General features: G+C 45.6%; 1 protein-coding gene across 5 annotated transcripts in view; it reads right to left on the bottom strand.

The window, feature by feature from the left end:
* RNF144A (ring finger protein 144A) overlaps window positions 1–25,214 on the bottom strand; it is a 139,203-nt gene that overhangs the window by 85,167 nt on the left and 28,822 nt on the right. For 4 of the 5 annotated variants that reach the window (XM_027773803.1, XM_006153462.3, XM_027773802.1 and 1 more), the window contains exon 2: window positions 18,300–18,484. The exons of the other annotated variant lie outside the window; for it this stretch is intronic. The gene's annotated coding sequence lies outside the window, so the exon portion shown is untranslated. The remainder of the gene's footprint in view (window positions 1–18,299; window positions 18,485–25,214) is intronic. 5 annotated transcript variants of the gene reach the window in all.

A 25,214-nucleotide genomic window follows, 5' to 3' on the forward strand; every position in this document is an offset into this window, starting at 1 on the left:
TAAAAGGGGTTTAAAACTTTTCCTAAAAAAAAAAAAAAAAATGCACCCGAAGCCTCTAACATGTTCACAGTGAAGCCGTGGAAGATTGAGGGGCAGTCCTGTCCTGTGGCCCTCCTGTTCCTACACACCGGTGTACGTGGGCAGGCCTCCGCCCCGTCAGTGACCATAGGCAGGTGCAGGGCTGGGAAGGCAGATGGGGCTGCATGAGACTCAGGGCAGCAGGCGAGGGCCTCCAAATCTTCCCTCTGTCTGGCTCAGCCATGCACGATAACCAACTTAGGGTTTTTTAAAAAAACAAAGCAAAACGAAACAAAACGAGTTAAGGGCACTGGGCCCACCTTAGTTGCTGAGGCTCCTCCTGCAGGATCTGAAGTACTTTGATGACACCCTGGCATGTGGGTTTGTGTTCTGTATTCAGGCCACCTTCCCTGATGGCCACGAGGACATGGCGCTCTAAACCCCGGCGGTCCAAGCCAATGGGGGAGGAGACTGTCCGCATCAGCATGCACACAGGCCAGGCCTCCTCAAAATCCATGGGAGCGGCTGGGAGGGAGTGGCCAGCAGGGACCCTTTGGGACATCAGTTAGGGTCACATAGGTGTCCCTAGAAGAGCGGACACAGAAGCTTCACTTGGGATGAAAAAGCCACATTGAAGTCCCACAAACTGACCACTGACTCAGGAAGGGGGTTGGCACATAGGCTTAGATGGGGGTCACAGCCTGACACTCAAGAGTTCTGAGGAGCCAGGCTCCACCAGGAGCATCCCAGGTGGGCCACGGGCCTCTCCTCAGGGTATGTGCTGAGGTCAGAGGTTACCAAGCCTTTGGTGTCGGAACTGTATTTTTCACAAACTCTACGTAAAACACAGGATCCTTGGCTTCTGCCACACTGGTTCGTAACCCAGAGGGAGGGAGAGCAGGAGGCTCGTCCCTGTTTGTCGTCTGTCACAGCAGTTAGCTGGCTTATGTCTTTACACCCTTCCGTTTTGCTTCCTGTGCCTTCACTGCCTTTCTGAGGGTGCAGAGCCCTGAGTGGTGGCCTGCAGCAGGGACCACAAGGCCAAGCTGGTCGTGATCATGGTGATCGCTTCCGCCTTCCAGGAACAGACCGCAGCCTGGTGCCCACAGAGGCCGCCCATGACAGCCCTTCTGCAGACGGCTGTGCGTTCCCATCTGCCCCTTCCTCCAGCAGTCCGCGTGCTCCCCGGACTTTCATCCTACTCCCCACGGCCACCGTCACTGCCTGACTGGGCACATCCAGAGGGGGTGGCCTCCGGAGCAGGAGGGCAAGCACGGAACCTGGTACGAGCTGCACAAAGCAGACAGAGGGCGACTGCGGGTGCGAGGGGGACTCGGTGATGCCTGGAGCACCCCTAAGGCACATGCAGTCCTGAGACTGCAAAGGGGAGAAAATTAAGACGTTTCTTTTTTTTCCATAACACAAGATCTGCGAACAGGTACCTCTCCGAACAACCTTAAGGGTTCTCTCAGATCTTGGAAGAGGCCCAGAGCCAGAAGGCTGAGGATCCAAGTACTGGCGAGGCGACAGGGTCCTTCGGTCCTGTAGACACGGTGAAGGTGGCTCTGCGCAGGAGCACACGGAGCTGCCGGGAGGAGGGTCCAGGGAGGGGCCACGGGTGCCGTGCCTGCCAACCCCACAGGGCTCTCTGTGCAGAGAGGCTGTGCTCAGGACCCCAAGGCCACAGTGAACACCGGGAGCGCAGTTTCCCTGAGGGACCCCATCTGACATCTGCCACAGCCACGCTTCGCTCAGACCAATAAAGGACGTCAGAAGGGAATGTCGTGAAGTGAATTCCTTCACTTGACAAGTGTGCAGTGAGCGCCTTCCAGGCCGTGAGCCCCCTCAACCCTGGGCGCACGCCTTCTGGGCCGAGCTCAGGCCTGCTGGCAGCTAGAAGCCTCCGAGTCCAGGGCGGAAGGTGCGGGTCTCAACAGAGGCAAGCTCTGAGGACAGAGAGGGATCTCTCAGCCAGCCTGGCTCTCAGGATCCGCCTCCTGCAGACACTTGATCTCAAAGAGGAAGTGCCTGACAAGAGACCCCCCAGAAGGGCTGTTGGTGCTCTCTCCTTCCCTGCCCTCCCCGATGGGAGTCCTAGGGGGTGGGGAGCACAGGCCCCTGTAGCCTGGCTAGAGCTGCTTCATGGGTTCAGAAAGACTTGAACTTGGTCCTTGAGGCCCTGGGGACCACGGATAGCACTTCAGCCAAGTGTCAGAGCTTATCATTTCAGGGCTCAGAATCTCCGTGCAGTCAATGGCCTCTAGGATCCTGGAGCCAGAAGCCACATGCTGACGGTGTCCAAATCCCTGTTGGTCGGGGAGGTATACAAGAACGCCGAATCCTGGTGAGCTGGAGGACTGGGTGGAAGGGTGGGGGCATAATCGTGCCCTGTGCAGGGGTCTCTGTCTCTCTCCCTCTCACACATTTCCATGCATGCTATCATCATACAAAAAAACGGATCAAAAGAAAAAAAAAAAGGAAATTAATAGTTTGGGTCCAGCAGACGGTGTAGCGGTTACATCACTGGACTCCCACGTGGCCAACTGCGGTTCCAGTCCCGGACCCGGTAACTTGAAACTCACACAGGGTTCATATGCCCAAGACCCAGGGAGGAGAATGATGGAGAAGGGATTGCAGCAAGACCATCACCTGGAGGGGTGACTTCTCAGTTTCCTTCTCACTGTCTCGGTCTCTCTCCCAGAGGAGCACATGTGGCCTAAGGCAAAAACCTCTAAAAAACACTGAACATCTTGTTATTTGGGAACTGTTCTCTGCTGTATCAGAGGCAAAGAAACCAGTTAGGCCTGTGTGCAGGGAGGTGTTCATCTGAAAGTGCCCACGTACTTGTAGCATGTGTATGTGCTGAAAGGGGCTCGGATCACACGAGAAGGAGTGCAGCACACACCACCGAGCTTTCTGGAATAACACCGGGTTACTCTCACGTGGGTGCCAAGCGACACCCCAGGATGCCACTAGATTGCCAGAGCATCTTCAAGGACAGCCCTGAAGTCAGCTGTGAAACAGGGAGAACCCCAGTGTAGGATTGGAGATGCAGACTGAGGACCCAACTGCAGACTGAATCCATGATCCTGGGCCACCCTGCAGCCCCTGGAAGCCCACGTATTGCCGTCTGCAAATTGGGTTGACGGCAGCAGTCCGAGTCACAGGGCTGACGGGGGATGCCCTGTGGTGGCCATGGCAAGGGGTGGCGAGAGCTCCAGCGGGACCTAGAGGAGCCCGAGGCAGGAGCTGGCGCTGCTCCCGCTCGGCGTCTCCAACTCTCTTTTGGCTACTTCATAAATTTCGGGTATGAACCGTGCACTAGATACTGAGGACACGGAGGAAGGTACCCATCCTCAGGACTTATAGGAAAAGAAATGCCATTACTGCGCTTCTCATCTCAGGAAAAATACCCAGAAACAAGGACGGACTCTGCCATCGGCAGCCAGGGCTCCTCGGTGTCGGACACTGTCCTCTATGAATCAGACAACCCCATAACATGTAATCTGGGCTATTTTGGAACCCTCAATAAGCGTTAAAACAGTCAGGAGGGATCACCTTATTTTTAAAGGCCCCAGAGGGCTTGCAGTAATATTTTTATAACTTCTTTCGGGTCAGGCGCTGTACGGATTGTGTGCTCACTCTGACTTTAACTAGCATTTAAGTATGCCGATTATAGCTGCAAACGGGCTTCTTGTTCCAGTGTGTGGTTGGAGAGGTGGAGGGGAAGCAGCTTTGGAAACTTACAGCGCAGAAAATAGCTGTGGTCTGCCTGCTCGGGAGAACCGGCCCCCGTCAGCAGCACTGAGACCAGCGGAGGGCCAGCGGGACCTGGAGGGAAGAGTGGGGACTGTCTGCTCGAGAGAACGGGCCCCCCGTCAGCAGCACTGAGACCAGCGGAGGGCCAGCGGGACCTGGAGGGAGGAGTGGGGACTGTCTGCTCGAGAGAACCGGCCCCCATCAGCAGCACTGAGACCGGTGGAGGGCTAGCAGGACCTGAGAGGGAGGAGTGGGGACTGTCTGCTCGAGAGAACCGGCCCCTGTCAGCAGCACTGAGACCAGCGGAGGGCCAGCGGGACCTGGAGGGAGGAGTGGGGTCTTTAGAACCACATCTCCGTTGCCAGACACTGCACAGCTTTTCCAGTCTGGGAGAACCCCAAAGAAGTCAGAGGCAGACAGGGTGAGGCTGACGGGGAGGGCCAGTTGGCAGATTGTGTGTGTGGGGGGGTGTCCCTGCAAAACATACACACATGATGCTAACATCAAATGAATAAATGAAAAAAAAATACTGAATAAAATGGCAAATATATCATCACAGTGGGGAAATTCACTTCATGTAGCAAACATGCAAACATGCTAAGAATATAAAGATAAGAACAGCACTCTAGACATCCTCAATTTAACAGACACTTGTGAGACCCATAGCCAATAGCCTGAGAGCCCGTGGTCTTCTCAAAAGTACATGGGGCATTTATACACACTGACATCCCACTGCGACATAAACAACAGCTCAGCCAAACTGCAGAGGACTGGTATCATATGGACCATGTATTCTGACCTCAATATAATTAAGATAGCTATTGATAATGAAAAAATTCCCCATGTTTGAAATTTTTATCAATTACTTACAGGTTGCAGAAGAAAATACAGAAAAGTAAAACTACATAGACTAATCACAATGAGAATACTGTTTAGCAGGACCTATGACATGCCATTAAAGCAGTATTATGAAAGAAATTTATCATCTTAAATAAATATATTAATTAAGAAGAAGTTTACAAATTATTGAGCTAGTCCAGCTTAAGAAGCAACTACAGAATAACAGCAAAAAAAAAAAAAAAAAAAAATCAAAGACCAAATACAGATAAACGCAAAAATAAATAAAACACAAAGTTACAACAGATCAAGACAACAAAGTCAAAGTATTATTCTTTGAAAATAATAGAGCATTGGGACCAGCAGATGGCGAAATGGCTATGTGGCTGGACTCCCATGCAGTTGACTGCGGTTCAAGTCCCGGACCCGGTGGCTTAGAACTCACACTGGGCACATGTGCATGCGTGCCCAAGATCCCAAGAAGAGAATGGAGGAGAAGGGATTGCAGCGTGGCCATTCCCCCTGAGGGGTGATGTCTCGCTTTCTGTCTCTATGTCTCTGCCTTTCTGGAGAGTTTGTGTGCCCTATAGCAAAAACCCCTCCAAAAACAAAAAGAAAGAAAGATAATAATAAAGCATACATTGCTGGCAGGTTGATTAAAGAAGAAAAGGTATACCTGGCCCAAATTATATTTATAATAAAAATGCAAAATATTTAAAATTATATGAATAATTTCATGCCAATTAACTTGAATATTAGATTACTATGAATATATGCATAGAAAAACATAACTAAAAAACTAACTTAAAACAAACCAAATTACTTTATAAATTTGTAAAATGGAAAAATGAATACCTAGAAATCTTCCTGATGAAATAACTAGTCTCATTTCAGTTGAGTACTATCAAAATTTCAAACGCAGCTCATTCAAATCAAACACAAAAATTCCCAGGGAACAGAAAACAGAAAAAGGAAGCCTCCTTGTTAAATCAGATGAAAGCAGTTAAAGAAGGAAAAAATATAGGCCAACCTCACTCATGAGTAAAGCAGCAAAAATGTAAAACAAAATAAAAGCAAATAGAATCCAGATGTGTATTTTTAAAGAGGGGAGATAAAGTCAAACAAGTAAGATTTATCCTGGAAATATAAGAGTTTAACATTAGAACAGGCTATAAATGTAATATAGCATAAAAATAGTGGGAAACACATGGTCATCTTAACACACACAGCAAAAGCCTTTGATAAAATTCAAAATGCATATATGACTAAAACATAAAAACACAACTCTGAAAGCATAACTATAAGGGAATTCTCTTAGCCTAAAAAAAGACATTTGGGAAAAAGTGACAGTAAATAGCATCTTAATTAAATCAGAATACTGCTTATAAAAATCAGGCATAAGGGATGGCTATCTTCCAATGCTTCAGTTCAGCACTGTGTTATAGGCCCTAACTCAGACAGGAAAACAAGAAAATGAAATAGAAATGATGAGAACTAAAAATAAACAATGTTTTTATTAATCACAAATATATGAATTGGTCTATGGGTAAAATATTAGTAATACTAAAGGTTTAGTAAAGTGACTGGATGCAAGAGTAATATACAAAAGTCAATTACAATTCTCATTCCAGCAAAGATATCATTTTCTAAAGGCCACAAAAAGGTAAGGAAGCTAGGATCAAATTCTACAAAAATGAGTAAGAGCAGACTCAAAATTTAAAGCTTTAACAGAAAAAATATATAAGAAGACAAATACAGAGATAGTGATACAGTGCTCATGGATGACAAGACTCAGTATCCTAAAAAACATGTCATTTTTCCCTAAATCGAGCTATAGATTTAATGCAATCCAAGTAAATTTCCAAGAGGGGTTTGCTGTTGTTTCTGCTTCTGAGGCAGCTGCTGTTAGTTTTATAAACTGTAAAACTCCTATAGAAGGGCAAAGGCCCAAAGTACAGCCAAACATGCCTGAAATGAGAAAGAAAAGGTAGGAAAACCAAATATTAAGACTTAGTAGAGAGCCGTAGTAATTAAGAGCATGTTACATGGACCTGGATGTGGGCAAATCAACCAACAGATGAAAAGAGAAGATATAAAAGCGAAGGCATCTGGCCAACCCCATGGTCTACCGGTTAAGGGAACCAGATCCCACATGGGATCCTACTATACAGTTCAAATACCAGCCCTGGCAATTTAAAAGACATGCTAGGCTCATCTATACACATGCCCCCAACCCCCAGCAGGATGACGCAATGGAGGAGAAGGGGTTGCAGTGTGACCGTACCCCGTTAGAGGAGTGCTTTCTCCCTCTCCTTCTCTCCCAACAGTACATGTGCTCTGGGATATTTAAAAAAAAAAAAAAAAAAAAGGAAAAAAGGCCATCAATATATGGAAATCGGGCACATAAGAGTTTATAATTCAGATTAACAGAGAAAATAACTATTCAATGGCTAGAAATCATTATTAATTCCTATGTTACACATAGAAATTCCCAAATAATTTAAACATTATTAAAAGATAATGTAAGGGAGCATGTTATGACCTCACCATATGGAACACAGTTTTAAGTGAAAGGCCCTAACTATGAATGAACAAGGTTGATATATTCCATATATTAAAATCAAGAATCTGCAGTTATCGAGGTCTGCAGGTGGCATGGTGGTTAAGGCACTGGACTCCCACAGACCGACCACAGTTTGAGTCCCAGACCTGGAGGCTTGAAAATCACACTAGGCGTGTGTGCATGTGTGCCCAAAGTCTCGCATGGCTGTCCCTCAGGAGATGATTTCTCACTTCCCCTCTCACTGTCTCTCTCTCTCTGGAGAGCATATATACCCTGTGACAAAAGCCTTAAAAAAATTAAAAAAACGAATTTGCAGTCATTGAAAAGACCCCTTACAGAAAATGAAAATGCACGGCACAAACTGGGACGTAATATTTTCTACACGTGAAACTAACAACAGTCTTCAACATAGAGGAAGAATGTTTTACTATGGATGAGAAAAGACTCAATCCAATGAAAAACTAGACCAAAGGTAGGGAGAGCCGTTTTACAGCAGAGGAAAGAAATGGTGATTAGCAGATGGAAAGAAGCTCACCACCACTGGTACCTTCCCCTCCCTTTATTATTAATTTGGCAAAAATTAGGATGACTGATAAGGTTAAGTGCTAAGATAAGAAAGGCTTATGTTTTAAAGGAAACTTGTACTCGCTGTGGATAACAATGAGAATCAATTTCAGCACACTTTGGAAATCACTGTGGCATTTCCTGGAAACGTGACTGTTACTTTTCTTCAGGTCCAGATGCTCTTCCTAAGTACACGATCGGGGGAAAACTGCACATGGTACCAGGAGTGCGGACAAGGATATTAATAGCATGCTTTGTGACAATGAAGATCCGAAAGTAACCCAAATATCTGCTGACAGGAGAATGCAAGAATGGTGCTTATGTGAACATTATCGAACATTATATACTGATGGCATGCATAAATACAGCCCAACGGTGAGCTTAAAACTCAGAAACAGAACACTCAGTGAACAAGTCGACTCAGAGATATGTTCTTACTAATAAGTGAAAGGGCACGCAGCTTAGCAATACACATTGCCTCAAACAGCAAAGGAGGATCGGTGGGTGGTTCGGGGAAAGGACACTGGGGCAGCAAAAGAGAAACTTCCCACGGATGTAACATTACTGATGACGCTCGTGTTTAGAAGACAGACTCACAGGTATTCAGTAATTACGTTTCCTAACTTACATATCTGAAGTATTCTGTGTGACACATCCTACTGAACAGAGTTCTTTAAAAGCACTAACTACAACAGGAGTAAATACCCTGGTTTAGCTTAAAAAGTGGGAATGTTTTGTGTCCTAAATTTTTCAAGATCGATCAATCAAAAAAATAAAAAAAATATAATAATGGTACTTGACTCTGAGGAGGAGGAGGAAAAAGATGGAGAATTTAACTTTTTGCCAAATTACTTATCTGTGGCTTTATTTTAATGGCGATGTGTATGAACTTACTTTAAAAAGCAACTTTAGGTAATTAATTGGTAAACTTTTGGAACTCAAATACAAAGGTTATGATTAAGAGCCAAGACAGAACCTAAATGGATTCAGAAAACCCGATGTTGATTCTCATCAATAAATTGAAAATAAACACGGATGGTCAGGCTGAGCCCAGGCCTCTGGGACGTAAGTCCTGGACAATGTCACGCATCCCTTTCTTGGCCAGAGACACAGCTGTGAATTAGAGAAGGCCTGCCAGGGCCAGCAGGTGGCTCGGTGGTTGAGGTGCTGAATTCTACATGGCCGACCCTGCAGTTCAAATAATGGACTCAGAGGCTTGAAAGTTACTCTGGGTGTGTGTGTGTTCATGCGCAAAATCTCAAGAAAAGAATGAAGAAGGGACTGCAACATAACCATTCTTTCTGGGGGTTATTTCTCACTTTCCCTCTATCTTTGGTTAGCGCACATGTCCTACAACAAAAACAAAAAGAAGAGAAAGAAGGAGCCCAGCCCTGCCTGCAGTGCTAGTTCTCTAAGCCTATGGCTTTCATGAGACTTTTAACACAGAGGGCACCCCTCAACTCCTACTTTACGTAAGTACCTTCCTCAAACCATGTACTTGCAACTTACTCTCAATTGTACTGGGTTTCTTAAATTCCTTAAAAACAAACAAACAAACAAAGAAACAAAACACCTGCAAAACACCTTCCCCAGGTTAACCCCCTCTTCAAAAATTCTGAAATTTCTGAAATGTAAATTCTCCACCATCTTAGAACAACTTATGTTCAACGCCTGTTTCTGGCTAGTCCTCACATTTACTTCACTTACACTACAAATAACAATTGATCATAGCAGGCTCTTCCTTCTGACTCTTCAAAAACTCGCACTTCATTTGATTTTCTTTCTGGGAAGTGTAGGTGTAAGAGCAGAGTCACTGAGGCTGACTTGAGTGTGCAGCATGTTCCAATGGCACTGGTCACAGAGGATCCAGGACAGAATTGCAAAGCCCTGTGTGGTCACTGTGCATGGCCTGCATTTCCAGGGATGACGCCCAAGGCCCACTGGTTCCTTTCCTCTCACGGACTTGTTACTAATAGACTTCACAGTAAGGCTCCAAACTCTGCAGAGTACTAATCGGATTTCAGTGTTTCCCCTCCCACAACTGGGCAGTTACTGCTGGGACTTGAGATCTTATTAGAAACACAGGCTCTTCCAAACACCAACACCCAGAAATAATCCCACTCCACACTCACCAGGCCACATTCATCTGGGTCCTGGAGGGTCTTGCAATAGTAAATTGCTTCCCCGCTGACCACGACATTTTCCCGGATTCCCCAGCCCTCCCTGGCTTCCTGGTGCTAAGAATCCTCCAAAGCATTTCTACAGCAGAAAGGCAGCCCAAGAGCCAGAAGGTGGGCATCCTGGCTTGTCCCCCGCATCTATGACCAGGTACATCAATCTGGGCGTGTCTCTTTCAGTCTCAGTGTCCCCACCTGGATGGCGGGAGGCACTGCCACTCACAGGGCGCTGTGGAGGATGCAGTAGAGTCTACAGATGGCGGTTCACGCGTCGACGTCAAAGCAGCTCTGCTGATGTCAGCAGCAGCCATTTGCGGTTTGACATCTGAGTCTCCCACATCTTTCAGACTGGGCTCAAACATACATGGTTCTAGGAACCTGGGAATAAAATTGGACTCCTCTAAGGCTGCCCTTTATCTCTGGGCTGTGAGGGAACACAGAGGTAGAGCCCCCAGATTCCCACAGCCCTGCATTTTCATCAGAATTATCCCCCTAAGAGAACTGACATGGACAACCATCAACACACTGGGGCCTCCTCGCAGCTGTGAGCCCTAGGGGTCCTCAGCACCTCCTGAGCATCATCTGTGGGTCCCACGGTGTCAGAGCACACCAGCCACGCCTCTCCTCTTCTTTTCAGGCCCCAGATGCAACTTCAGACAATTATTCATTTCCTTTGTGTAACCAATATCTGAGTGACAAACAGAGGTGCTGTCCACACCTTCTGAAATTCGTCCCCAGCCTCCTGACGTCCCATCCCCTGATCACCTCCATCCACTACGTTACAGTGAAGAGGTGCAGGCAAAGAGGCAGGGGCTGCCCTGGGTCACAGGCAGGTGGGCAGAGCTGGGCCTTACCCCGACTCTCCCTACCCTTCAACGGCCCTCCCCCACAGACCTCTCCTCCCCTCTGCGTGTGTCCTCGAGCAGAGACTTTCCTTTTTTGTCAGTTTTGGCTTGAACACAGCCTAAAAAGAATTTATTTTTAATTACACAGGCTTTTTGTACATTCCTCAGTTGCTGGCAAAAAAATATTATAAGAACTTCAAATAGCTGAAAAACATGTAACTTCTGCATACTGGAAATACAGTCTTCGTAAAACTCAGTAATAAGAGTTGAAAACATTCTGGTTTTGCATATCACTTATTTGTTAAATACACATTAACAAATTTTTTTTTTCTCTGAAGGAAATTTTCTAACATCTCTTTACCTCTCTGAAACAACATTATCACTCTTATTCTCCTGATGTAATTTTAACTTCAGGTAATATCATCTATGATTTGCCTGTATCTTAGTATAGAAGTGTTTTGTTAATTTAGAAAATAAATATTCTATCTATTTTTAAAATGGCTCGTTATCATAAGGTGTCAAGTATTATATTAAGAAATTACCATGATTATCATGGTTATATTACATGGCTGACTGAAAACATCATGAATATGACAAAACTGATGCGTACTTCTTAGGTCTAAAGAATAAGTTTCTATGAAAAATTAAGCAATTTGGATTTCTTTCTCCTGAAGTTTATATATCCATAAATAATTTTGGTCCAATTTTCATAGTTATAACTTTATTATACCTTGTTCACATAAAAACACAGACAACAGATGATGTATCGGGTCATCAAAACAGTCATAAAATATTTTTCTGTGCAAAAGTGTGTCATGACTTTCCAATAACCCAGTATTATGAAAATGAAACTCAATTATTTGAAATACTTCTAAACATAAACCCCAAATCACATGAAAATAAAAACAAATTGTAGTGATCAGCTGACTTCAACAGACCTCCCTACAAAAAAAAAAGAAAAGTCTTTGAAAACCACCAAAGCATCACAAGAATGTACCACCAAGACATTAGTGATTCAGGTCCCAATTTCTGGGAACTGTATGAAAAGACTACACTAAGACTTTATAAATAACCCAATTGTACCCATTACTTTTTCTCTTAGAGGCACCTTATTTAACCCAAAATACAGATTTAAAAAAAAATCTCTTTTTCTTTAAAATTTTTGCCATAGGGTGTGTATGCTCACCAGAGAGACAGAGAAAGGCAGAGAGAAGGAAAGTGAGAAATCACTCTCAAGAGAATGGCCACACCACAATCCTGTCTCCTCCATTGTCCTCCTGGGATTTTGAACACACAAGCACACACACACAGGGTGATTTTAATTAATTAATTAATTAATTAATTTGCATTTTAATATTGCATTTAATCACATGTATATTTACAGTGTACTACATTTCTTTTTCCAGCATGATTACCATGCATAACAGTCAAGACAAAAATTTTCAAGCCATGGGGTCCAGGACTCAAATAGCAGTCGGCCATATGGGAATCCAGCACCTTAACCACCATGCCACCCTCTGGCTCTTAAAAAATAAAAAATCTCAATACATGATTTTACCATAACAGATGCTCCAATCACTTGTTTGTAAATATTTAGCTCATTTCCATAAGCCAAAGGAGATTCCCGTTGTCAAACCAATCAGATCTATGTCCTATCGTAAGTTTCACCTTACTTTTAAATTCAAATAATGTTTTCCTATTTATTGTATAGTAATCTACATTTTGTGTGTGTGTGTGTGTGTGTGTGTGAGAGAGAGAGAGAGAGAGAGAGAGAGAGAAATACTTCTGAAAACTGAGAAATTATGGAACATGACTTGTAAAATAGATCGTTAAAATCAGTAGTCAGAATTAAAATAAGGTTGGAGTCACTGAACTACGCTATCCATTTTATGGGTCATCGGAAAAGTCATGAGGCATTTTTGCATAGAAAACCAGAAAAATGATGTCATGACTTTTCCGATGACCCAGTATAACCAAGTCTAAGGGCAACGTGACTTTCTCACTCATATTTAATAAAGCTATATTAACGCAGCTCAAGGGAGAGGTATCGGTAAGGCTGTCGGTATGAGGGCAAGCATGAGATTTCTTTGGGAAATACATAAGCGTGTGACTATGAAGCTCTGCTATTTGACTTCCCGGAATAATCAAACAAACAAACAAAAAAAAAAAAACAAAAAAACTGTACTTTTAATACCAGGGGAGAAAATCCACCCACCTTTGAGGCCACAGAACCCAGCTAGTCCTCCTGAGCCTCCTCCCAGCCTTCCATCTCCTCGTCCTGGCACAGCAGTGTCACTAAACCGCCCACTTTTGTTTTTGGTCTATAGACATCCATGGTTCTCCCCTGCTCCAGGTAGATTTTAGCCCCTCAGGTGTGTCTGTGTCCCCAGGCAGCACCGTAGTCCAGGGTCGCCATCCTGCCCCCCACCCAGCAGGCCCAGAAACGTCGGCACAGCTGTGGTGGTTTAGGCCATAGTAGATGGAACTACGGTGATGGAAGCCACGTGGCCGACCACAGGCTTGGACTCCAGCCAACCTGAAATACCCTGAGCATGAGACCTAAGATCCTGGCTGGCTGGAGGGCTGGGGGAAGAGGGGCTAGCATGGTAAGACCCCACCAAGGGTACTCCTCTCTCTCACTCAATATAGAAAAGAAACTCCAAAAAAAAAGCTTGATTATGAGAAGACTTCTAGTACTCAGCATCCGTTTCTGTGTTCAGGTCTTGGGAACTGGAGTCTGCATCCTCAGATGATAACATTGTTCACAGATGGTCATATTTTAAAATCTTAAGTCTGCCCGTATCTCCTTCCTTCCCCTTGTGGGCCCAAGCATGTGATCCTGCATATACTGGAAGCTCACTAAGTGTCCCCTGCCCAATCTTTCTAGAGAACTTGATACTCTCAGAGGGAGCAGGTACCTCCCCCTTTTCCCAGCAGTTCACCAGACCCCTCTGATCTCGTGAGTATGAGCACCAGGAAGACAGAGGACGGGGCCCAGTGCATGCATAGAACAGCCGGAAGTGCTCAAAAACCAAAAATAAGCCAAAAACCCTACCCCCCCCAAAAAAAATAGAAGTTGGAACTGAGCTAAAAGTGGAAAATGTGGTCGCCATGATTTATTTTAACAATACCACCAGCCACTGCACCTCAGGACAGCACCTCTGTTTCCATTTCTAAAAATACTGCTCGTTTCTCCACATCAGCAGCTCTCAGCCCTAGAGACCCAGAGCAGGGACTGACATTTTCCCTCTGGTTCCTCTCTCAAAACGACCTTTGCTCTACAAGCCGACTAGCCAGGAGCAGGCCAGCTGCTTACACAGGGTCAGCAGCTGCAGCTGGCCCAGGGCTGGCTACTCCCCAGGCTGAAGGATGGCCAAGGTCCAGTTTCTTAACCAAAGAGTTCAAGTTTTTAATCAATGATATTGTCTATTTGCAAAAATAAGACAATGCAGAGCAGAAAGTGATCCTTTAGGTTGGCTACTTCCACTGCAGAAATAACAAGACTCCCGGCCATGAAAACCGTCTAGCTTTACAAATCCTAGCATGTAAAAACAAACAGCTTTGTTCATGTTGGAATGTCATTTTCTGGCATTTTGGCCCCTTCAACATGATTCTTTTGTGACTATGAAGCCATTTCGCAGTTTTTGGAACTTGTCTGAGACAGAGTCCCAGAGTGTGTGGGGGCGGCGGGACAGGCAGATGCGAGAAAGAAAGCAAAATTCCAGGAGGCCTTGCCTGCCTTCTGTCCTGGTGCTTCTGTGTTTTCCCTCGGACCCGAGGAGGGTACGTCTGAGACCTGAGTAGAGTCTACACCTCTCCAGACCAGCGGGTGCACTGCACAGAAAGATGAACTACCCTAACACGTGGAAGGTAAGGTTTTAAAAGAAAGTAAATGAAAGGCCATCATGCCCTCATTTTCCAAGGAAAGAAAGAGAGTGGGAGGGCAGCTCCCAGGGTCAACCTGCACATGATCACATTCCTGCCCGGAGAATCTGCAAAGGAGCACGTGGGTGACATGGGTGACGTGTGGGCAGCACATCCTGGCAGCTCCAATGGAAATTCAGTTTACGGAGTTGGTGTCCACAGTTGGGGCTGGGGGAGGACCCTTGCAGAGGTCCCTGACCCCCAGTTCATGCCCCCTTGTTCACTGTCCTCAGTGCCCAAGTACCCCAGCATAAAGGCGCTCCTGCATCACCAGTCATCCACCCTGAGGTCCTCTCTCCTCTTGTCATGTCTTGGTCTCCACTGGGATTGGTACTGTCCCTATCCTGAGCAAGCCGTCCATGCTGGTCCCTCCTCCCCTGGACCCTCATTCAGTCTGTGACTAACCGCGTGCATCAAGTCCCCAGAGGGACTATCCAGAGGAACACACGTCCCCTGAGTGCCTGAGCTTCCAGTGGTCTCTTCTGCTACCAGGAGCCCCCTCCTACACCTCCTCTCTCCAGAGGACGTCTTGCTGCCTCCCTGGTCCCTGCAAATTAACAATCCCTCCTCCTCCAGGCACTGGCATTTATAAGTCAGAGTCACCATGGAGACCTTGTTTCCTATTCCTCAAAGAGAAGATGAGAACTGTGGAGCCTCCTCATCCTCCAGGCGCTACCCACGTACCTGTCACAGGGTCCATTCCCACCTATAATGACCTGCGCACCTCCTACAGCCCTGCCCAGCTCCACCGGTGTGCCGCCCACCTCTCTCCTCCCAAGAACCTCCGCCCTGCATCAAGGTTTCCTTCCCTACTGAATCACTCCCTGCAGCACTCTTTGTATCAGGAGACTTTAAAAAGCTCTTGGGAAAATAGAATTAAAGGACAACATTATTTTGACGCAAAACAGTTTTGAAATCCATGCATAGTTTTTTCATAATACATATAACAGTTCTGATGTACCCTCGTAATATCTTGTTAATGCTCCCAAATAAAGAATACTCCCCCTGACCTGACTGACCCCTCCAGGCACCACCCCATATCATGCTCCCTTGGGGAGCAAGCCTTCTTGAAACAATTGTTGACTCTCTTGTCTGCAACTCCCCCTCCATCTTTCCCTCTGTTCAGCTTGTGTGGCCACAAGTACCAATGACCCACACGGCACTGGTTCAAAAGTCCTCCTCTCACCTGGCCCACCGGTACCGGGATCAGCTCATTACTCCTCTGTTTTGAAATAACCAGGTGGCTTCTAAGATGCCACACTCAGAGTCTTCCCCGTCATCTCTCTGGTTGTCCCTCTCTGTCTCCTAGACTCCCTCATTCTCATTTGCACCCCGAGGCTGGCTGTCCCAGAGCCCGCCATATAATCTCTGCCCTGCACTCACTGGTGCTCACGTCTGACCTCTCTTCAGATGCCTGGGCACACTAGCCCTCCATCTGGGTAGCATGAATCTTCTCAATCTCCACATTCCAGACTGAACTTCCTGTCTCTGCTGCACGAGACCTTCATCTCAGTGGGTGACAAGTGTGTCTAGTGACACGGAAGTCCTGCTCACTATCAGGCTTTTCCCTTCTCTCACACTCACGACCACCCCGTCAGGACATCTTAAGGGCTCGATGGTCAAACTATCTCCAGAACGTGGCCACGTCTCACTTCCACTGCTGGCAGCAGAAGTAACACTTTGTCCCTGTCTGGGTTACGATAATGAGCTTTTCTACGGCCTCCGAGATGGTCCCCTGGATTCCACCACTGTCCTCGACCCCTGTGGTCTGTTCTCACATAGAGCCAGCAGAGTTTATTGAAATGGAGTGCAGGACCTCTGCTTAAAACCCTGCACTGGGCCAGCCAGTGGCCTGGTGGTTGAGGCAACTGGATCCCACATGGCCGAACAGAAGTTCCAGATCCAGAGGCTTGAGAATTACAATGTATGTGTGCCCAAAATCACGAAAGCAGGGAGAGATGGAGGAGAGGGGATAGTGGCATGACTGTCCCCAATGGGAAGAAGGGGTGCTTTCTCACTTTCTCTCTCTCTGTCTTCCTCCAGCAAGTAAGTACATGAACTCTCTGGTAAGTTAAAAAAGGAAGGAAGGAAGGAAGGAAGGAAGGAAGGAAGAAAAAGAAAACCTTTACTAACTTTTCATCATGAAACCAGGAATTCCCCAACAGCTGCAAAGCCAAAGTCTGTCTTTTTCCAGCTAGTAAGTACATGAACTCTCTGGTGAACTAAAAAAGAAAGGAAGGAAGGAAGGAAGGAAGGAAGGAAGGAAGGAAGGAAGGAAGAAAAAGAAAACCTTTACCAACTTTTCATCATGAAACCAGGAATTCCCCAACAGCTGCAAAGCCAAAGGAAGGCCAGTCCCTGCCTCCTGACCCAGCCCTGGCACTGGGCTCTGTGCTGGCTCCCATCCAGCTTCCCTCCTTCTGCCAGAGCTCCTGCAAAGTGCCAAGGCTCTGGCCTCAGGGCCTTCACACCCCCTGCTCCTTCTCACCACAGTGATCTGGTCACATACCGAGAGGCTGATTGCTGCAATTCCTTAGAACTCATGTTCAATGTCACCTCTGGGGACCAGGTGCTGGTGCAGAGGCAGTACAGTTGGACTTACCTGGGAGGGTCCCGGTTCCTGTTCTAGGACCTGCCTGAGCACCCCCAGTGGGCACACATGCCCCTGATCTGGGCTTGGCTGAGAAGAACGGGTCACAGCACGGGAGCCCTGTTGACCCTGTCTCTCTCATGGTAGAAATAAATAAACAGACTTTACAACGTCACAATTGTAGTGAGAACTTTCTGACTACTCCATCCGAATCTACTCCACCTTCCCTGCCCCACTAAATGTGGTCTAGGTTTTTATTTTCCCCACACGTTGGCGCCTTGGCATGTACCATGAATCTCCTCTTCCTGCTGTCGGCTATGTGCTGCTGCTTTCTGTGCCTGTCCTCGCACCCCACTGAGACAGACTCCCCTGAGAGCATGCTTGGCTGCTGTGGCCCCCGGGGATTTGAGTTGAAGCAGAGCCGGGCCCGACACAGGAGATCAATCCATGCGTTCTCAGTGAATTCATGAATCAGTGAGTCTCTGCCTCCACCACCCTGACCAAAAGCTGGTTCCTGTCTACATGCAACTTCAGTATCAAGCTCACAAGAATGTTATAAGCAGTAAATGAGGAATCATGGAAGTCTCGGTAAAGTATAAATTATTGTAATAGCTTAATGTGGTGGGTTGAGGACTATCCTTAAATTCACTTGGGGGAATCGTACTAGGGAACTGCCCACATAGGCAGCTTACGAGACAAATCCATCCAGGCAGGCTACTATGTTTCCAACAGTGGCCTGAGATTCCACGGAGACAGACAAATGGGTCAGGTGTGGCACAGTGCTAACACGACAGGACCCACGTGGGAAAGGTCCTGAGTTCACCCCCCAGGTTGGCCACATGTATGGGCCCGTGACCTGGGCCAGCTCTGAACCTGCGGGTGGATCGTGATGTGAAAACCTGTTGGGGGATGCCCGTCTCTCACTCTGTCTCTGTCTTTCTCATGAAAGAAAAAAAAATGAAGTTTAAAATTAAGAGGAAAATGAAGGTTTTCAAGCTTTCATGTTCCCAATTCAAAGTTACCTGTGAAGTCCAGGGGGAGGACGGGAGCTACCTTCCAGCCACGTCCGGCCCCTGCTGTGCTATGCGCATTCAGCAGGCTCTCTCCTCACGCCAGGCACCGTGTAGAGACGTCGGGGAAGGTCTCTGGTCTCAGGTATCCCTCAGTCTGGGGGCAGGAGAGGTACACCCACCAGGATTCTGGGTGCCTGTGAGACAAGAGGAGGTCACGGAGGTCAGAGGCCAGGATGGAGGAGGACTGAAAGAGCTCACTGGACTCCTCCTATCTCCCAGCCTCCTTTTATCTCCCAGCCAGGAGGGCTATTACATAATCATTAGAAATCTTATCAGATTAGACATGAATCAAGTGTAATAGTACTGAAGGTAAAAGCAAGATTTACTGCCTCAATCAATGTCCAGGTTGGCTCTGTGACCTGGTGATTAAGGCATTTGGGTCACACATGGCTGACCTTAGGATTTGAGTCCCAAACCCAGCAGCTTGAAAGACTCATAAGGCATGGGTGTATGTGGCCAAAATCCCAAAACAGAGAAGAAATGGAGAAGAGATCCTGGCATGAGCATTCCCCAGGGCAGGGGAGGGGTGCTTTCTCCCTCTTTGTCTCTCTCTCTGGTGAGTACACACATCCTCTATCAGTATTTTTTTAGAATTATTTATTTAAAAAAAAGTTCAATCAAGAAGTTAACAGATAAATCCATCAACACAGAAGATTCTCAGATAGCAGATTGTTCCTAGAACGCTATTCTGTTCCCCTATTTTTCCAATTACATTCAGCCTCTTTTCAATGGGCTTCATCAAGTACTAAAAAAAAAAAAAAAAAAGAAAGAAAAACCTTCAAAAATGTGAACTAACATTTATTGATATGGGATTTAAAAAGTATAATGGGGCCAGGTGGTGGAACAGTGGTAACACAACTGGACCCACAATGCAAAGGTTCTGGGCTCATGTCTCAGGACTCCTGAGTATGATGGGTGTACACACAGTAACCACAATCCAGGCTGCCTGGGACTGGGGGAGACTGTAGCATATTGGGAATTCCTCTCTCTCTCTCAAAAAGCAAATCATTAAAACTACAAAGAATAGTATAGTGGTTTAATAGAAACTAACTAATTAAAAACCAGCTCTTGGCCTGGTGGTTAAGGGAGCAGATCCCATTTGGCTGACTGTGTGGTTCTAGGGTCACACCTAGTTGCTTGAAAAATATACCTGGCATGTGTGCACACATGCCCACAATGTTGAATATGGAGGAGAAGGGCTTGTGGCATGATCACTTCCCATGGGGTATGGGGGTTGCTTTCTTTCCCTCTCTCTCTCTGTCTCTTCTCTGGCGAGTGCTTCTACTTTCTGGCAAATTAAAAACAAAAAAATAAAAATAAACTATCAACTTAACACAAAAGATAGAAAAATGGAGGAAGAAAAGAACTCAAAAGACAAAGAAACATAGGAAACAAATAGCAAAATGGCAGACAAAAATTCTACTTTATCAGTCATTACATTAAATAGTTTAAACACTCCAATCAAAGGACAGAAATTGGTAGAATAAATGAAAATTATTGTTGCTACAAGAGACACACTTTAGAATATGAAGTACATACATGAAAAATAACTTACAAATTTAACAAAAGATATGTGAGACTTGTATATTAAAAACTACCAAAACATCATCAAAAGAAATTAAAGAATTAAATTTAAAAATAAAGACATCCCAGAACCAGCCAATGGTGTAATGGCTATGTCGTTGGACTCCCATATAGTCAACTGCGGTTCAAGTCAGTAGCTTAAACTCACATTGGGCACGTGTGCATACGTGCCTAAGATCCCAAGAGGAGAATGGAGCAGAAGGGATTGCATTGTGGCCAACCCCCCTGAGGGGTGATTTCTCACTTTCTGTCTCTCTGTCTCTCTCTTTCTAGTGAGCACACACACGCTATAGCAAAAATCTCTCCAATAAATAAAGACATCCCATGTTCATGGATTGAAAGATATAATAGTTTTCAGATAGCTTCCCAGATTGATCAATAGATTAATAGATCGATTAATCAATTTAATGCAATCTCTATGAAAAGCCCAATTGCATATTTTTACAAAAATTGACAAGTCAGTCCTAAATTTCATATAGAAATTCAAGAGACCCCTACCCAAATATCCAGAAGAACTTTGAACAGCAAAATAAAGTTAGAAGAAATTCACTGCCCAATGTCAAAGCTCATTACAAAGCTATATTAATCAAGATAGTGTAATACTGGCATAAGGACAGACATATATTATAAATTAATGGATTAGCATTGCTAATCCAGAAATAAACCCATACTTCAATGGTTAATTGACTTTTGACAAAAAGTGCCATAACACATCAATGGGTAAATGATAACAGTTCTTTCAACTAGTGGTATTGAAAAAAAATGAATCTACACACAGATATTATACCTTTCACAAAAAATTAATTCCAAATGAATCACAGACCTGAGTTTCAGAGTTAAGCTTATTAACTAGAAGAAAACATAAAAGTAAATCTTTGTAATCTGAGATTAAGCAATAGTTTAAATACAACAATAAAAGTAAAAATAACGAACTCAAAGAATGAGAAAAATATTAAAGAATCATATATCTGAAAAGGGACTTGTATCCTGAGTATTAAATAATGAACAAAAGAAAGACAAATCGAATAATAAATGGGCAAAGGATCTATACAGCCATTTCTCTGAAGATATTCGAATGACCAATAAGCACATGAAAGGATGCTCAACACTATTAGTCAGTTAGAGAAATGTAAATGAAAGCAACAAGGAGACATAATATTGTGGCTAGAATAAAAAGACAGATAAAAACAATCGTAGGCAAGGAGGTGGAGAAACACTCTGAGTCCTTCCACACCGGTGGGATTGCAGAGTGGCATGGATGCTGTAAGAAATAGTTGACAGTTCTTCAAAGTGTCATGCATCAAGTTACCATGTGACATGGCAATTCCACACACACACACGTATATATACATATATACATACATACACCCACGAGAAGTGAAATCATATAACCACCCAAAAATCCTACATAGGATGAATATCCCTTTTCCAACATATTTGGAGTCAGAAAATTTTCGGGTTTTAGATTTTTTTTCAGATTTTGAAGTATTCACATATACACAATGAGACATCTTGGGGGTACAACCCAAGTCTAAAACACAAAATTCATTTCTGTTTCATTCACATCTTATACGTATAGCCCAAAGATAAGTTTGTATGTTATGCTTGTATTGCAGCATTTTGACTGCAATCTGTCACATGTGGTCAGGCATGGAATTTTCCAATTGCAGCATCGTGTTTATGCTCAAAGGGTTGCAGGTTTTGGACCTGGGTATTAGGGATGCCCACTCTACATTTATGTTCCTAACAGCATTACTGATAACAGACATGGAAGTGGACACAACACACAAGCCCGTCAACTGGTCAATGCATAAAACAATATATGGTTTATGCACATAATGGATTTCGCCATTTAAAAAAAAAAAAAAAAAAACAAACAAGAACACAGATGCATCTTTAAAATATTGTGCTAAGGAAGAAGAGCCAGACACAGAAGGTCATGCACCATATCAGACAGCTTGTGGAAAATGTCCAGAATGGACAAATCTAGGAACAGAAAGCAAACTGCTGATTTCCAGAGGTGGGAGCCCTAGAAGAATAAGGAGGGAGTGCTAGTGAACGTTCTACAAATATTATGGAATTAGACAGCGATACCTTGTAAAAATATAAATATGCTTTAAAAAATACTGAATGGCATGCTTTTTTTAAAGAGGGTTTTGCTATAGGGCATCTTGTAAAAATATAAATATGCTTTAAAAAAATACTGAATGGTACGCTTTTTTTAAAGAGGGTTTTGCTATAGGGCACATGAACTCTTCAGAGAGAGACAGACAGACAGACAGACACAGTGGGAGGGAAAGTGAGAAATCACCCCCTAGGGGAGATGGCCATGCCGCAATCTCTTCTCCTCCATTCTCCTCCCAGGGTCTTAGGCATGCACACACACGTGCCTGGCGTGATTTTGAAGCCACGGGGCCCAGGACTCGAACCATGGTCGGCCATGTGGGAATCCAGTGACGTAACTGCTACGCCATCTGCTGGTCCCCTGAAAAAATGGTACACTTTAAAACGGTGTCTTTTATGCCATGTAAATTATATCCCAATTAAACTATTATTAAATAGAAAAGAAAGAAATATATCTATCAAAAAAAAAAAAAAGAGTAACGCAAAATGTCATCAAAATTTCCCAAATTTTCTCATTTCTCAGGTACGGCTTTTACTCATTGGGACTACAGCCCCAGTCTCTAAACTCTTGCTCATTTCAGGTGTTTTTGGTCAGGCAGAAAAGAACAAGACTGATGGCATCTTACTATCTCCCCCTGTTGCCTCAGAGCAGCAATGCTGGAACCCTAGTGGCCATGAGGTGCAGCAAGGGGGACAGACAGCCTGCCTGTCGCTGATAGGTAGGTGTTCCTTCCTCAAGGCCCTTTAGCCAGAAACAAGCAGCTTTTCCAACATCAGCCTTCATGCACATTTCCTCATGATTCTAGACCAGGCTGCTTGGGGAAGCCTTCTGTGCCCCGGTGTCCCAGCCGGGAGCCCTAGCCAGAACAGACCAACACTGGCTCTGCACAGGGCAAGCCTCTGGCTGCATAAAGCTGCTCCTCCTGTCCTGAACTGCATCAAGACACCCATTCCAGAAAATGCTCTCCACTTGGTTGCAAATCTATCCTCTGCCTTTACTTGGCAACGAAGTCTGGCCCTTCAGATGAAAGGCAATACTCTCTCTCTCAGCACGTTTCTGTATCTTCCCGGGTAAGAGAAGAGGACCATGAGCAGAATGACAACCTCCAGCAGGAAGAAGAGCTCCTGCTCTGCACGTTCCCAAGCAGCAGCCTTAGTGAGCTGAGTTAGGAAAAGATCCCTGCCCCCAGTGCTGTCTGCCCACAGGGCTGCGCTGGGGCCTGCTCAGCTCCTGGGCTGCTATGGTGGCACAACCCTCATCCCATTGCATAGCACGGTCCTGTCCCAAGAGGACTCGCACCAGCCCAGCACCTGGGAGCAAGCAGGGGCTGCAGAATTTTGCCCTGCAGCGTGTCACCCAGATCATGAACACGTAGCCTCCAGCCTGGAACACGTCTACTCAGGTGTCAGGCTCTGCCCTTTGTACTGCTCTGGATGTAAAGCAGCACAGGTTTTGAGAGGCCAGTCTCTACACTAGCTTTGCTCGACATGAGGAATGCACGTGCCGGCTTTACAGAGGCACCTGTAGTAAATAATCACCCCTTCTTCAAGGTTTCCACAAGCTCCTAGCACCTGCAAAAACCCAAATAGGAGTGATCTCAAGATGGCTGAGTTGTGGTCCGTCTCCCAAGAGTTGAGATGAGGTAGGAACCAGAACACCCACACGCTACCCCTCTGGGGGCCTTGTGACTCCAGTGTGATGCTGCAAAGTACTGGACAGGCTTCCTGCTTCCCCCAAGTGGGCCTCTGGGAACCCTAGGGTCACTTACTAGCTCCTTTTGGACAGAGATGCTACTTCAAATTCTGAGTAAATACACAATGGTTCAGAGTAATCTGAGAAAGACGATCTGGTGTAAAACACAAACTAAAGAGAAGTTTTGATTCACCCATCTCTCCCACCAAGTGTATGCATATCCATACATGAAAGGGTCCTATTAGTGAGTTACATATGTGATTCCTCCTTGTTAAATAAATGCACCAAACTGAGAATAGCTGGAACTACTAAAATAACAAGGCTGACGAGAAGGGAAAAGCCTAATTTAGGGACAATCACTCGAAGTATATATACAATGGTATTTATACATGCATACATGTATATACATATATCAGACACGTATACCATACACACACATGTGTATGCACATGCAAACACATAAAAGCACACATATGAAAGATTTTCAAAAGTATTTTGATAAATGTAATTGAAGTATAAGTCTATTTGGTGAATAAAAATTTAAGTCCATGGAATTTTTTCATAATAGGCAATTTCTATTTTTCAGCCCTGTGTGTGTGTGTGTGTGTGTGTGCGCAGTATACACGTTATCAACTGCTGCATGGTAAGAGCGATAATAAACGCGTGCAGACGAGGTGGTCTTGTCCTAGAGTGATCTTGAAGGCCTCTCTGGGCAGGTGACTTTTTACCGGAGACCTTAAGGAACTGTGTATGAGGACATAAGGAGAAAGGAGGAGACCTGCCACCTGCCGAGGGCAAAAGGGCTCGCCCAGAGGGCACGGAGGTGCTGGTAGTGAGAGGCTGGTTCCTCAGCAAGTGACTACTGCAGGAGTCGGGGAGGGAGGAGAGAAAGTCGGAGATGCTTCACAATCGTGCGAACAGAGCTGTGGGCGACTGTTGCCCCTCAGCCCCGTGTGCACAGAAGGGGACCTTGGCAGACATTGAGCAAGGGGCTCACAGGTGGGGCTCACGTGGCGTCTGTGACGGCAAGGCTCCATCAGTGCTGACGGCTGCCAGCAGTACCCAGAGTAAGCAAGCTCCCCTGGGCAGGATGTCAAAAGAAGAGAGGACGGAGGCCAGATGATGGAGCCAGATGACCTCTGACATCCCCACTGAGCAGAGGCAGGCAAGTGGCCAGTGTGCGAGGAGGGGGCCTGGAGACTGGGCTCCAGAAGTCGCGGGGACACAGCAAACTGGGCTGGTCAAGACCTAGAGGTGGCAGGAGTAGGGCTGGGGCTGCCCGCCAGCCCCACCGAGCAGCTCAGGTGCAGGTGCGGCATCGTAGGGAACAGGGTGTGACGGTAGGAAAAGAACAACATTCCAGAAAGAAGTGGAGGAAAGGCAAAGGAGACTCTGAAAGGGCAGCAGGGCTGAAGGCCCAGAGGGGCGGGATTCTGAAAAACCCGGCACAAAAATAACTGGCC

This window comes from Tupaia chinensis, unplaced genomic scaffold (genome assembly GCF_000334495.1).
Source record: "Tupaia chinensis unplaced genomic scaffold, TupChi_1.0 Scaffold000377_1, whole genome shotgun sequence".
In the NCBI taxonomy this organism is placed as follows: domain Eukaryota; kingdom Metazoa; phylum Chordata; class Mammalia; order Scandentia; family Tupaiidae; genus Tupaia; species Tupaia belangeri.